This window comes from Aedes aegypti, chromosome 3 (genome assembly GCF_002204515.2).
Source record: "Aedes aegypti strain LVP_AGWG chromosome 3, AaegL5.0 Primary Assembly, whole genome shotgun sequence".
NCBI lineage: Eukaryota > Metazoa > Arthropoda > Insecta > Diptera > Culicidae > Aedes > Aedes aegypti.
Window position 1 is genome coordinate 308,006,495 of NC_035109.1, and position 13,570 is coordinate 308,020,064.

Genomic DNA, 13,570 nt, shown 5'->3' on the forward strand with positions numbered 1-13,570 from the left:
TTCCGTCAAAACTCGCGGCCGCGAATCACACGCAATCTTCTTGTTCTCGATCGAAAAGACCGTAAACGGTGTGTATGTCAGTGCGCGAGTGGTTTTCGAAGTGATTTTCCTGCAGTTTCAGCTTGAATTCGTCGCTGGAGAGGGCACCCAAGGTAGGTGGCAAGAATTGGTGATACGAGCAGTTCTGTGAGTTTTGCAAAATTATGCAAATTCGATGCCTTTTTACCCTTTCTGATTGAAGGCAGAACAGGAAGACAAGAGGTTCAAGAACAAAATTTCCACACTAGCAAAGTGCGCAACATAACATCGCACCAATACTGGGATTGAAATGCAAGTGTGGAGAGATTTGAGACCATCGAACTATGCTGTCCTGTCTCTCACCAACACAATGATGCGATGTTGGTGTTATCTTTTGTGTTTACTTGTTTACCTTCGGTTTCATAACAAAGCAGGAACAACATTACATAGGGTCAATACTCCATTGTCGGATAGATATTCTAATAATTTTATTTGATTATTAAATATATAATTATTCATTTAATACCACATACTGATTAATAGTTGTATTGAGTTGGTTGTCACTAGAAATGGTCGGGTTCTTCATATTTTATAAAACCCGAACCCTACTTTTAATGAGTACCGTCGACAATGATTCATAAGGGTGACTTTGGGCCAATATTTTTATAGCAAGATAATGCCACAATAATAAAAATAATGTACCACCCGCATAAATTAGAACCGTACGAGTACTGTTTCCCGTAGTGTCTGCAACCATTTGCAACCGCATCTGAATAATTTGTCGTAATATACAAAATAACAATAAACCAACCTTACGGCGAATTTAACAGCTTGGGGAACGGTAAATGGACAAATAACAATGTGGGTAATAGGCGGTTAAGTTATGTAACCAGTGTTGACCAGACACATTTCCCCGAAATTCGAATTGCGAAGGCATGAACTGTTATAACTGTGCGTTGTATTCCTGTGATGGAGGGGGAGGTGGTTGGGCTTGAGTGTTGCACATGGGATCCGACAGTTTCGATCTCGGTGGGCCGCAATTCAAGTTTCGGTGAAATGATTCGCACTCACTCACTAACTCATTTCATTTCACCGAAACTTGAATTGCGGCTCTCTGGGATCAAAATTGATCGATTTTGTGTGCAGTACTCAAGCTTAACCATCTGCTTTTCTATCTTAGGAGGATAGAGCATGGTTGTAGTTGTTCGTGGCTTCGTAGTTCGGAAAATGTTATTTTCGGGGAAATGAGTCTGAACAACACTGTATGTAACCATATCAAAACGAAGATTTTCTTGAACAAATTTTTTCTTGGCCAATTTGCCAAATCCGTTATAAGTGAAACAGTTAAGAAACATTAAAACCATTGATTTGAGAAAAACGAATAATGTATGGGTTATTGTTAGTTTATGGTGCTTTATATTTATTTTCACCCTGTATTGTACTGTTCTTTTGTGATTATACCGTAAAGGAAAAAAATAAGCTAGGAAATGATTAAGACATCCAATAAGGAATAATGAAAAAAGTAAACAATAGTACACAATTTACTTCAATTGATACATTTACAAGCACTTTGCCGAGTCGAAAAAATTGTACTTATAAAACAGAAGTCGTTACTGGTTGAATTTGAAGTAAATTGAGATTGCACATATTTTGTCTCATTATTTCTCATCATAAAAAAGGTTCAATTTTCAGTTTTATTATTCACTACTTTTCCTTACCAACTATTTAACATTTTTTCTTAAACACTGCGGGCGTTGATTGAATGTTTTCCCAGGTTGTAAAGTTCGGCAACTTCCGCAAGTATCAGCTTCCGAAAATGTTCTCACCGGTAATAATCCTGCTGGTTTGGCTGTTCTGGTTTTGTTAGTCAACTTAGTCCCGGTCATATTGCTGATAATCAGGCATTGCAGAATTCGCTCTCATTTGAGTATGAAGCACGATCAAAGCAAACAAAGAAAAACATCCCATCTGTTGCGGTCCACGATCGTCATTGTATCGCAAGGTGTCTGATAAATGGAAGCAGCGAGCGAGTGCCCCAAAGTGAGAGCGATGATAAAATCCTTTTTTCACCTATACCGTTGGGGATAGGTGTTTTTCTTTACTGGGACGATAAACAATCCACGAACTTCCAATAGCAATAGTATCCCCCAGGTTTGGAGCTTGTTTAGAGGGGTTTATCATGCACTACTATCCCCCCAATCTGATCAAAGTTGTAGCAGTATACGATAAACAGTCTCTCATAATGTGCAGCATGTTATGATAGTTACAGAGAGCGATACATGAGAGATTCTCTCAATTTTATCAGGATTCAATCTCTGCTGATAATTGATCGGTTGCGCAGCTGAAAACGCGTCTGAGCATACTCGTAACTACGACCGTTGAAATGGATTCACTGTCCAACATCGATGGTATCTGCATCTTGTCCTATATCTTTTAAGAAAATGAAATAAATTAATCCATTTGTAATACTTAGATTGGATTAATTACTTACCAGCACTAGATATTTTTTACGATTTTCTATTCAAACTGAAGAAAAACAAGCAAAGGAATTTATTTTTTTGTTTTTTTTTTTTTTTCTATGGACATTGTAAAAACAAACACGCTAAAAAACATACAGCCACTTTTTCGGTTCCACATAAATATAAAAATAATTTTATGTTTTGGATCCCTGTTTTCACACAAATCGTTCAAATATATATTATTTTTTATGTCAAGTTGCGTAACCAGAAAAAATAAAATAATATATAAAATTGATCGCTACAAAGATTTGCAAAGCTATTGAAAGAAGTTTTCAGGAGTGTATATAATATTTTAACTGTTTGTCGAACTGTTAGGCTGAGGTAATATATGGTGAAATGCTCATATGTATTAGTGTGTTGTGCAAGTAGAAGCACGAACCGTTCGACAAACGGTAATTTTATATTTTTACTGTTTCCCACAATTTTTCATTCCCGTATAGTTTTACAATTTCTGGACACTTTCCAATATTGTCACTGTTTGTTGTTCGTTACACAAATAATTTGAAATGATTTAATGCTCTACCACTGATATTGTTTAACAAAGAAGCAACTGTTTCCGATATATTAACCTTACCGGTTAGAAGAATCTTATTGTGATAGTTTGTCGAAAGGTGGGTATACCATCCATTTTTTTTGCCAAATTCACTGTTAGACAAACAGTTCAAATACAGTTAAACCATATTTATCCATTATAACGAATAATGTATGTGTAATTATCAGCTTTTGGTGCTTTATGGTATTTTAACCGTATATCGAACCGTTCCGTTGTATTTATACAATAAAAGAAAATGCAATGAAATGTTCCATTATAAGTAATGAAACAAGAACACTAGTGTTTAAAATTTTATTATGTATCAATTTTTCTTAATTACTTTACATACTTTCGCTTAAATTGGATTCATCATGTCATGTCATAATATACACAAACGGACTCATTTTTCCATCCGGCAGCTTGGCCACGTCTTCGTACCTGTGAAGCTGGGGTTAGTCATGCAAGCGATAGCCGAATGAGACGAGTGTATTAAGGACATTATAAAAGGAAGCCATGTAGACTACTGCATGAGTGTTTGTTAAATAACCAGTTTTTCCAAACAGTAATAATGTTTGTGAGGGAGAAAGCATATCATTAATACAATTGTAAAACCAAACAGTCGCTACTAAGAAAGACACCAATACTACAAAACAACACGATAGCAAGCAGTCGCCGTCGTGAATGTTTACATTTTGTAGGAGTGAAATTGGAAGTAAAAATGTAGAGGCACTTCCTCGCGATTTTAAGCTTTTAACAGTGAATTTAACTGCAGAGATGGAAAATTGATAAATCAACGATTCAAGTGATTACATTTTCATCGATGAATCTTATGTGATAGAGTGTAAATATGCCATATAAAAATATGTAACGTGAGAGGTGCGAAGAAGAATAAAAACAGAAATTGGAAGAAACAAATTTTAGCAAGGTGCTAAAAACGCACGAATTCAGTGTTTCCAATAAAATTAAGTGAAGAACGGAGGTTCAACAGGTACAACATATATGCACGAACCAGCAGTAGCAATTTTATGCCACAACCAGGTAGGTAAGGAGATTTTATTTTGCATAATATGTTTGCACTCGATCGCCCGATCCAGTTGCGTGGCAAAGGGGGTGAAAGTGAGAAGAGGTGCGGTAGGTGCCATATGAGGCGCCATATTTGGCTTTGCTTTATAATGTCCTTAAGTTCCGGACATCCTCTCCAGGTCCACAGCTTACCTGACTCCCTTCACTATCAGGCAGCAGCCACCGAAGCTATGAGAACGGGTTCAGTTTGCCTCGTTTGCCTGCTTGTTTATTTCGGGCCGTGTCCGGTGTTCTCAACATTTTCGTGGCTTGATGGAAGCGACTAGAACTGCAATTTCCAATGCCTCGCATCACAAGTAAGCTGAAAAAAATAGTAGCACATTACATGCCGCTGGACGGGATGAGTTCAGAAAATGATTACTTACCATCGATTTTGAATCCGGTGCTCAATTAGATGTGTATTTTAATAAAAATGAACCAGCAGCAGCAGAAAATGTTTTCGTTGATTTGTTTGTTTTTTTTTTGACAATGCGCGATGAAAAACACGCCAAAATATTCTACGCAGTGAAAATGAATGTGCCAAACATATTGAACATATTTTGTTTTTTTTTGCTAACCAATTCGATTAAAAATATAGAAATCACCAAAAAATTGTTCATATTTTTATCAAATTGTCTGGAAACGACAAAAATAATTTAATAATTACGGGGAACGTATAAAGCTAAAGCTATAGCAGTGTAATTTTTTTAGGGTGATGAACTTGAAAATAGCTCACAAACATATCAGTCCAATGAACTGTTTGCCAAACTGTAAAGTAATTGTTATATATTGTAAAATGTTTATGTATAGGTGGATTGCACAAATTTAAACAAACACCGCAAAATCATCATTCATAAGAGTTTTCGATCCAAATTGTTCAACCATTTTTGAATCCTTTAATAGATTATCACTATTTCGTATGTAGTACTTATAACATTTTTTACTGTCCAAAGCTTTCGATTTCATTTTGTTCTACATAAAAGAGATTGTTTGTGAAACATTAACCGTAACAGAAACAGGAAACTTGCTGTTTGAAATGTATGGCCAATTGTATTTTTCTATGCGGGAAGGCCTTAAGGTTAATGGATTCCCTGTTAAATGAGATTTCAATCTCGTTTGTGAAGTTTAGCGGATTAATGCAAGGAGGTTCAGATTCGAATTTATCACTCAAAATTGCACTCAAGGATCGCATCCTTGAGTGTGCAATATTGCAATAGTGCAATATTGAACCTTAATTTCGAAAGTCAATCTTTCAGGCGATATCGCCTTCATTGTAGTCGTTTGCACGGCAGTGGAGAAGACCTTCTTCCTCTGAAGTGGGAGACAGCGAGGATAGACTTGATCAATGATTCTACTTAAACGAAGTGCATGGTTGCTGGTAGAGATAGAGGGAAGCCTAATGATGTCAGTTGCAAGAGGCAGATCAAAAAGCCTTCGATGTTTTCGAGTGTAAAGTGCTACGAACATCCAAATTACATCACGAAAAAGACGCTGTAGAAAATTAAAAATTAGGTTTTTCTTTTGAAAATATGAGTAGAAGAAGTTTGTACTGTATTTTTTATCGCTGTCAGTTTTTCGAAAATTAGATAAAATGGCGTCCACCCGAAAAGCAACGCCGCGAATTGGTTTTGCGCAAGCATCTGTAAATCCTCAACCTTCTCATCGAGGCATCAGAAAACAACACGAAATCGTGCAGTCAACAGTGAATCGGTCGTGTAAATAAACGTTACTATGAAACTCTGATCATCGAACGGGAGAGAAATGCAATCAGAATGGATGTTCTATTAGCCACCAAGATCACAAGCGTGTCGTGAAAGCGTTTAAGCGGAATTCCCTTGCTTCGGTCAAGGATGTGGCCAAAATGTTGAATCTGTCTTTCGTTCAGAGAGCCAAGGACCAGGAGGGACTGCTTACGTACATTGGACAAGTGCAAAAGGCTTCGAATTATGACGAGCGTCAAAATAAGGTGAAAATCAGGAAACTGTACACCTAGATGCTGATCAAGCCTCATTGCCCCATCATGGATGATGAGATTTACGTCAAGGTGGACTTCCGGCAAATTCCCGATCTATTGTTCTTCACCGCCTAGCATAGGTTTAAAGCAGTGGCGACTCGTAACCTCATTTTCCTGTTCTACGACTCTAAAAGTGACTATTTCGTTAATTATTGAAATCGTCCTTTCTAGCAAATCTCTACTCATTATATGCAAATTTGTTGCTGAAATTGAAGAATTTCTATTCGTGGAACAGGTACATTTGAGGCTAGGGAATCGCCACTGGTTTAAAGTATGCCAAGAAATACATGATTTGGCGAGCGATCTGCTCATGTGGCAAACGGAGTGCGCCGTTCGAGACTACCGGGAATGTAAACTCAAGGATTGTCTACAGAAGTGTCTGCTTTCTTTGTTAAAGAAACACGAGGCCCTACAAGATCTTCTGGCCGAATAAGGCTTCGTACCACTATTCAAATGTTGCCCTAGCGTGCCAAAAAAAAATACTGGGCTATTATTAAGTAGGCACTACCGAAGCATCCCAAGATGGACATGAAGAAAAAATGGTGTTTCGTACAGAATAAGCTGCCATCAGATATTGTACAGAACCTGAGTGGAGTTAAGCAAATAGTGCTAGCGTACGGTTATGGTATTAAGCTCAATGAAAAAAAAAGAGAAAAATGTGCCAATAGCTTACTAATGGGTCATAATTTATTGCGGGAAACTAGAAAACCGTTTCAAGTATATAAAAAAGCGAATATTGATAAGCGTATTCAATGCAGCAGACTTCACTGAGCTGATCAATGCGAATGTCGCAAGAAAGAATAGCGAATATAATATTCAGTGGAAAATCAGATAGTTGCCGTCGAACTCTGGAAGGGTCACGAATACGTAGCTTTACGCTGTAGAAAGAGCGTGGGAGTCCGTTCGGGACAATTGAAGAAGTATCGACCAAGTTTCGACGAAGATTGAGCTCTACAATACGCCAGCAAGGAACAAGATAGATAGTGCCATCTGGACTGAACAGCTATATTCCAGCACGAGGACTATTTTAACAAGGTATCAATATCGTGTTTCAATTATTTGAGAACCCAAGCACGTCTTTGTCTTGGGCCAAGCCTCACCTATAACATCTATCCATCGTTATCCACTTAACGAAGTTGATAAATCTCTTCGTTTCGATGTGGTATTTCCAGATCAAAACCCCGTATATGCCCGATGACCATTGGCTTCCAATGAGGTGCAATGCTCTTGCGCTTTCTTCGTCGAGATGCGATCCCGGATGAATAATAAGTAATAAATTTAAAAAATGTCATAATTAACTGCCCGAATGCCTTTCGCTGCTGATGAAGTACCGCACGCTGAGCGGTTGGCTTTGATGCTGATGCTGATGGCGTGAATGGAATACCTTCGGAGTCTAAGACTGAAGCTAGAAAAGCATACACACGCCAAAAACCCACACTTCGACTAGAGTGAAAGCATTAAAACGAGATTCCAATAATCAATTCGTTAGACTCGTAAGCTACGATTCCAGCAATTTTTAGATGGACTTCAGATGTTGTGATTTTTGGTCTGCAAGACAATAGATCATATTTCAAAGTATCACTGGACTGCATGGATTTCAATAATTGATTCGTCGTGAAAGGTGTCAAGAACTACAGAAACAATAAAAACTGACCTGGATACTTTCACCGTTTTATACGCCAACTGTATTTCGTCGAACACAATCGGGTTTATCACCGTTCATAAATCATCCTTCGATGATGGCACGCCATCTACAAATACTCCCATGCATTATTGTATGTTGTATATGATCCAAGCCTCAGACAGAGACAGAGATGCGGCACAGCAGTTTCTTGAACCTCCATATGCTCGCTCAAATGTTGGAGCTGCCCTTCCAAAACCATCGAACGTCTATGTAAATTCATTGGCTCTGGCTCCATGCATGTGCCTTTCTTGCATCTTGTCACCCCATGTTTGATCGCGTTGCAACTTGTGTCAACATTTTTAGACGATCTGTCCTGGGGTCTAGCAAGCGGTATAGTCGTAGAAAAGCAGACAGACCTTATGGCTAATGCGGTGGCGGGCCAGGCGTTGGTGTAAAACATCCCATAAACATAACACACTCTCCAACCAGGGCTCCAATACTCGGGCTCTTGCTTCTCTCATTATTGCGGATGTTGCTGGGCTGGGTGGTTGGATGCGATTAATATCGCGCATCGCCAGGTTTCAACTCACGACACCGATGATGTCCGCACACCGGTTGGTATCGAGAGGCAACCCCAACATGGTAAGTGAAAAATTAACGCATACCTATATATCCATGGATGGGAGAACCTTCGAAGCGCGGTAGTTGGAAAAAGAGACACGTCATCGCCCTCACCGGAGAAAGTATTGACTTTTTTCCCATAAGTGCTCTCCATCGGGAATACACCGTTTTATTTATCGAGCTGGTGTGTACGATAGAGTGGCCCAAATTACAAAAATCTTAAGTTACACTCCTCAAATTTGTTCATTTGAGCCCCCAGACAACCAGAATGTACGTATAATCAAATCACCTTTTGCGTTATGCGACGCTTACATGAGCAAAGTTTCACGTATAGATGTCGCGAAAGTGCCTTATTCGTGCAAAAGTGGAGGCGATATACGTACATATTTTATATGATGAAACATAACATTCAATGCGGGTGTGTAGATTTTCTTGCGAATTAGTATGTACTCTTATGCGACTTAATTTATGATAACAAAGTTTTTTTGACAGCTGCTACGGATTGATCCGACTTACTTTGTAACATTATACGGGACGAAACGGAATATGGTCCGATAGAGTTTGCTGACGGTTTTCGCGCGTGTTTTCGTCGCCGGAGATTTTTTTCCCCTGTTTTGGAGCGTCTTGCTGGGTACGTATTTGGGAAGGCCCAAGCAAGACGGTTTATTTTCGGGACGCCAAGAAGTTTTGCTGTCAGTGTCAGTTTTGTGTTCAGTCGAGAATGGATTACCAACTGGTGAGTTTCATGCTTGTGATAACACATATTTACTTGAAAGCGTACTTTTATGTAATATTAAAACAAACTTGTACGGTTTGTCACTATAGGTGTCGGCATTATGCTTTTTTCTTATACAATTTGATTATACATAATACATGAATACAAACTAGCTTTAAATACAAGTCGTATATTTCCCCCTTGTCCATGGATCGCATCACCGACCAGAGGTGACTCCCAGATCTTTTCCTCCCTCACTAATAAACTCCCTTCCCGTGGTGATTGTGGAGATGCAGAGGTATTCTCGGTCTCTAGAAGCAACAATCATTACACCCTAACATTCCTTCCCCATCCCAACTGACTGTAAGGACTTGGCCGGTGCCGTTATTGATCAATAATATTAGATCTGCTAAAATTTGCACTTCGAGAGTAAGCGGAAACTCCCATCCCTTATTCATTTGGATCGTAGTGCAATTCTTACCAGTTCCGATCAATCACGGAGTAGCAACCATTGACATGTACAGTCAGTCTATGCTATGCTATGCTATACGGGACGAAACGAATGTATATATCGGACTCATGAAATAGCGTTCTATGCGAGGAAACTCATCGATCAAACGATTCCATCCACCATGTAGTGCGGGAGTGATGCAGTTTGTACAAATAAACGACTTTTGTTCGTATACTGCTATGCGACTTCAGGTTGTTTAGGTACTGCAGGGGAGATAGCAGGACTTTTTTTAGATTTTCTATCTTGAATGCAAGGTTTCTAAAGTGTCTTATGTTTTCAATCAAAATGGAACTGTAAGGACTTGGCCGGCGCTGTTTTGACCAATAATATGAGAGCTGCTAAAATTAGCGCTTCGAGAGTAAGCGGAAAGTGCAAATTTTTATCAGTTCCGATTAATCTCGGAGTAAGAACCACAGTCCAGTTTAAGCTATGCTATGATTACAGTTTGATTTTTCCCGTATATAAATGGGTCACACCTAGTGTGCAATCTTAAACGTTGCCCCGTCGGCTAAAAAGCCAATCAAATTCACAACTTAGCGGCCTGGGAGATGGCTTTCCTTGGATAGAGCGCCGATTAGAGCAAGTAAGTCCGACCGGAAGGCAAGTCTCTTCACGTTTGATGGCGTTTTACGGGCGGTCGTCCATCCATCAGCTTCCCTGAGGCTGTCACAGGCCATATTGTGAGAAAATAATGCATGCATTGATTGGGCTACTACTGATGTGATGGGTTTTCGCAGACTTGTGGGCTTCAATGCTTTAGATGGGCGAATAGGAAATCAAGATTGCACTGTTTCGAGGAGGTGAGTGCTTTTTTCGCACAACCTCTTAACTTCAAGCTTCTCTGGGAAAAGTTTTCTAAAAGAGCCTTCGATAATAACTGAATTGGGTAATTCATACATATGTGTTAATTTCCTTCTTAGTGCATTTTGCAAATGAGGATGAGTCAAACAAATGCGCAGAAAAATCATATTAGATATCTTCTCTTCGTGACATGTTGTCCCGTTACTGAGACAGGGGCTGCTTCTCAGCTAAGTTTTCCAAGAGCACTTACATAGTTATTAACAAAAAGCTTACTTTTAATACTTAACACTGGTTCGTTAGTATGATCAACAACAAAAATTATAACAAGATTTATTTTACAATAAACAAAATTGGTACAACATATTTAAAACTTGAACAAAATTATTATTTATCATTTTTATTTTCAATAAAAAGTTATAATAAAACTAGTTAGTTTATGAACATAAATCGAAATTGTTTATAAGTCTCTAATTGCTTTATAACAAATTGTGTTATACTTATATTTTCTATCAAAACAGATTTATTACAACTTTTGTTTTTAACCTTTCGGTCGTCGCGCGAATTTTTGTAACGCGAGTAGTCGCGCGTTGTATTTTGTACAACACCCTTGGTTTTGCGAATATCTCAGGAATTCTGACCACTTAGATAGATGACGTCTTCGGCAAAATTGATCAGCAGCTTATGGGCTATCATTATTATAGCCAAGAAATTCGGAATTTTGCCACTATGCGGCGGCTAGTGAGCATTAAGCTTTTGTTTCCCAGATCTCATGATCCTGACCACTTAGAAAGATGGCGTCTTCGGCAAAGTTGTTCGGTAACTCAAGGACTATCATTGTTTGAGCTAGTTGATTCAAAATGTTACCACTAGGCGGGCGCTAGTGAGCATAAAACATTTGTTTCGCAAATATCTCAGGAGTCTGATCACTTTAGAAAGATTGTGTCTTCGGCAGAGTTGTTCAGTAGCTCAAATTATTTGTTTAATCCTTAAAGTTAGAGATTTATTAAAATAATGATAGTCCCTGAGCTTCTGAACAACTTTGCCAAAGGTGCCTGGTCTAAAAAGTCAAGATTCTACAGTATCCGCAAAACAAAAAAACCATGCTCACTAGCGCCGCCCTGATGGCAATATTTCGTATTTCTTGGCTCAAACAATGATAGCCCTTGAGCTACCAAACTACTTTGCCGGAAGACACCATCTTTCTAAGTGGTCAGGCTCTTGAAATATCTGCAAACAAAAGTTTCATGCTCACTAGCGCCACCTAGTGGCAACATTTTGAATCAATTACCTCGAAAATAGATAGTCCTTAACTTACTAAACAACTTTGCCGAAGACGACATCCTTCTAAATGGTCAGGATCCTGGAAAAATCTGCAAAACAAAAGTAAAACTTCCATGCCCAGTAGTGCCACCTAGCGGTTAAATTCCGAATTAAATGAGGTACCATCAGATAGCGCTTCACCTCCAGAACAACTTTACTAAAGACCAAGTTTCTGTATTATCTGGATTTCGAGATATGACGATTTCAAACTGTGGTTTCCTCGAACCGTACATAGTGCGTTCATTATTATGCGACTTCCACGTACATTTGATGTTTTTACCGTATTATAAAGGGTCATACTGTAAATAAAAACTGTCAAGTATTGTTCTTAAGAAGATTCTTGAGGAATACATTTTGGTTTGGTGTCGATAGATATATTTGTTGCAAAATGATAGCATATAAATCACAACTGTTGTACAAAGTACAACAGCGCGACAGCCCGAAGGTTAACACAACCAGTTTTGTTACAACTGTGTTATGATTTAGTACACAAATTGGAATACTTCCGGCAAGAAAAAATGTAGCAAATTTTGATATGATTGAGATATTATTCTGTTTTAATCCTCAGGTCGGATAATCATGATGGTTTTGTCTTGGCGCGAATGTTTTTCGCAATAGCACAATCGTACGGACCTCTTGTTTCATGTTTTCTGTTGTAATGTTTTTGACTGAGGCTGTTATTGTTATCCGTCTTGTACTGTGCGGAAAACATATGTTCAGTTATGACTTCGTGCTCAAACTTGTTCTACTGTTTTTGGTTTGTTCTACCCTCTATAGTGGGCACAAGATAAACATCCATTTCCTCACTGTTAGTGGCTTGAATTGTTTGGAGAAAGTAACGCTAATATGAATGGAGCTTTAGCGAAACGACATCAAAGATATTATTCACAAATTTCTTGTTGAAAGACTATTTTGAACGCACTTCAGTCACCAACAGCGATTTTTAATGACTATGCTTGATTATGGAATCAAACGTGGTGTCTTTCATAACCCACCTAGGTTTCTTACGTATTGAAAGTCCACAGATTCTGAACTGAAATTTTTGAAGAATTTATAATGATTAATGTTAAAATCCGCTAGAACTTACTGTAGATGTAGAGACCCCTCCGGAAATTTCTAAAAGATTTTATTAGGAGCAATTTGTGCAGCAATTTTGATAAGAGAAAAAAAACGCTTTGAATATACTTAACCTAACTTAACCTAAACATATAACGCATGAATCGTGGCAATAGAAGATTGTAACGATTTTTTGCCTGAACTTATTAATTATTTTATTTGACATTTGTTCCAGAGTTTCATCATTGGATATTCTATGTAACTCATTGGTTCTATACCAAGGAGGAAGATACAGAATCATTTTCAAAATTTTATTTTGAATTCTCTGCAGAGCTTTCTTCCTCCTTCCCCTTGGTTATGCGACCTTGCCGTGATGGGAGGGCATAATCCATTAGCCCATATGATGGAAACCAAAGGCGTAACCTGTAGTGGTGGTATCACATTTTGGCATTTTTTGCTTAAAGCCGCGTCATAATTCATATGGCATAGACACAATAATATCTCGGATGTGATCCAACGGACATTCTGCGTTATTGATAGAATTGATGCCCATTTCAAATAATTAATCTATTCGAAGTGGACATTAATACTATTGGTGACGTTCAGTTTGCCTTTTGCTAACCAGAATGATCCGTAGCCACTCTTACTATTACCTAGCTAGATACATCGTTATCATATACGACGTAGGGAATACTTAGGAACTCTTAGGAAAATGACTAGTAGATTCACTGAGTAGAAATGAGTGGCGGCAATCTTATTTTAATATGGTTTTTACAT

The 13,570-nt window shown here is 38.3% G+C and overlaps 1 protein-coding gene and 1 long non-coding RNA gene across 3 annotated transcripts in view; one reads left to right on the forward strand and one right to left on the reverse strand.

Moving 5' to 3' along the window:
• Nucleotides 1-13,570, forward strand: part of LOC5566316 (dnaJ homolog subfamily B member 6) — a 435,678-nt gene continuing 422,108 nt past the window's right edge. Inside the window, exon 1 of one of the 2 annotated variants that reach the window (XM_021851550.1) lies at nt 1-152. The gene's annotated coding sequence lies outside the window, so the exon portion shown is untranslated. The remainder of the gene's footprint in view (nt 153-13,570) is intronic. The other variant, XM_021851554.1, reaches the window with a different exon arrangement.
• LOC110678548 lies at nt 4,379-4,623 on the reverse strand. The gene is made up of 2 exons (XR_002501723.1): nt 4,518-4,623; nt 4,379-4,453 (listed from the first exon to the last, which is right to left on the reverse strand). It is a non-coding gene; the product is annotated as an uncharacterized LOC110678548 (long non-coding RNA).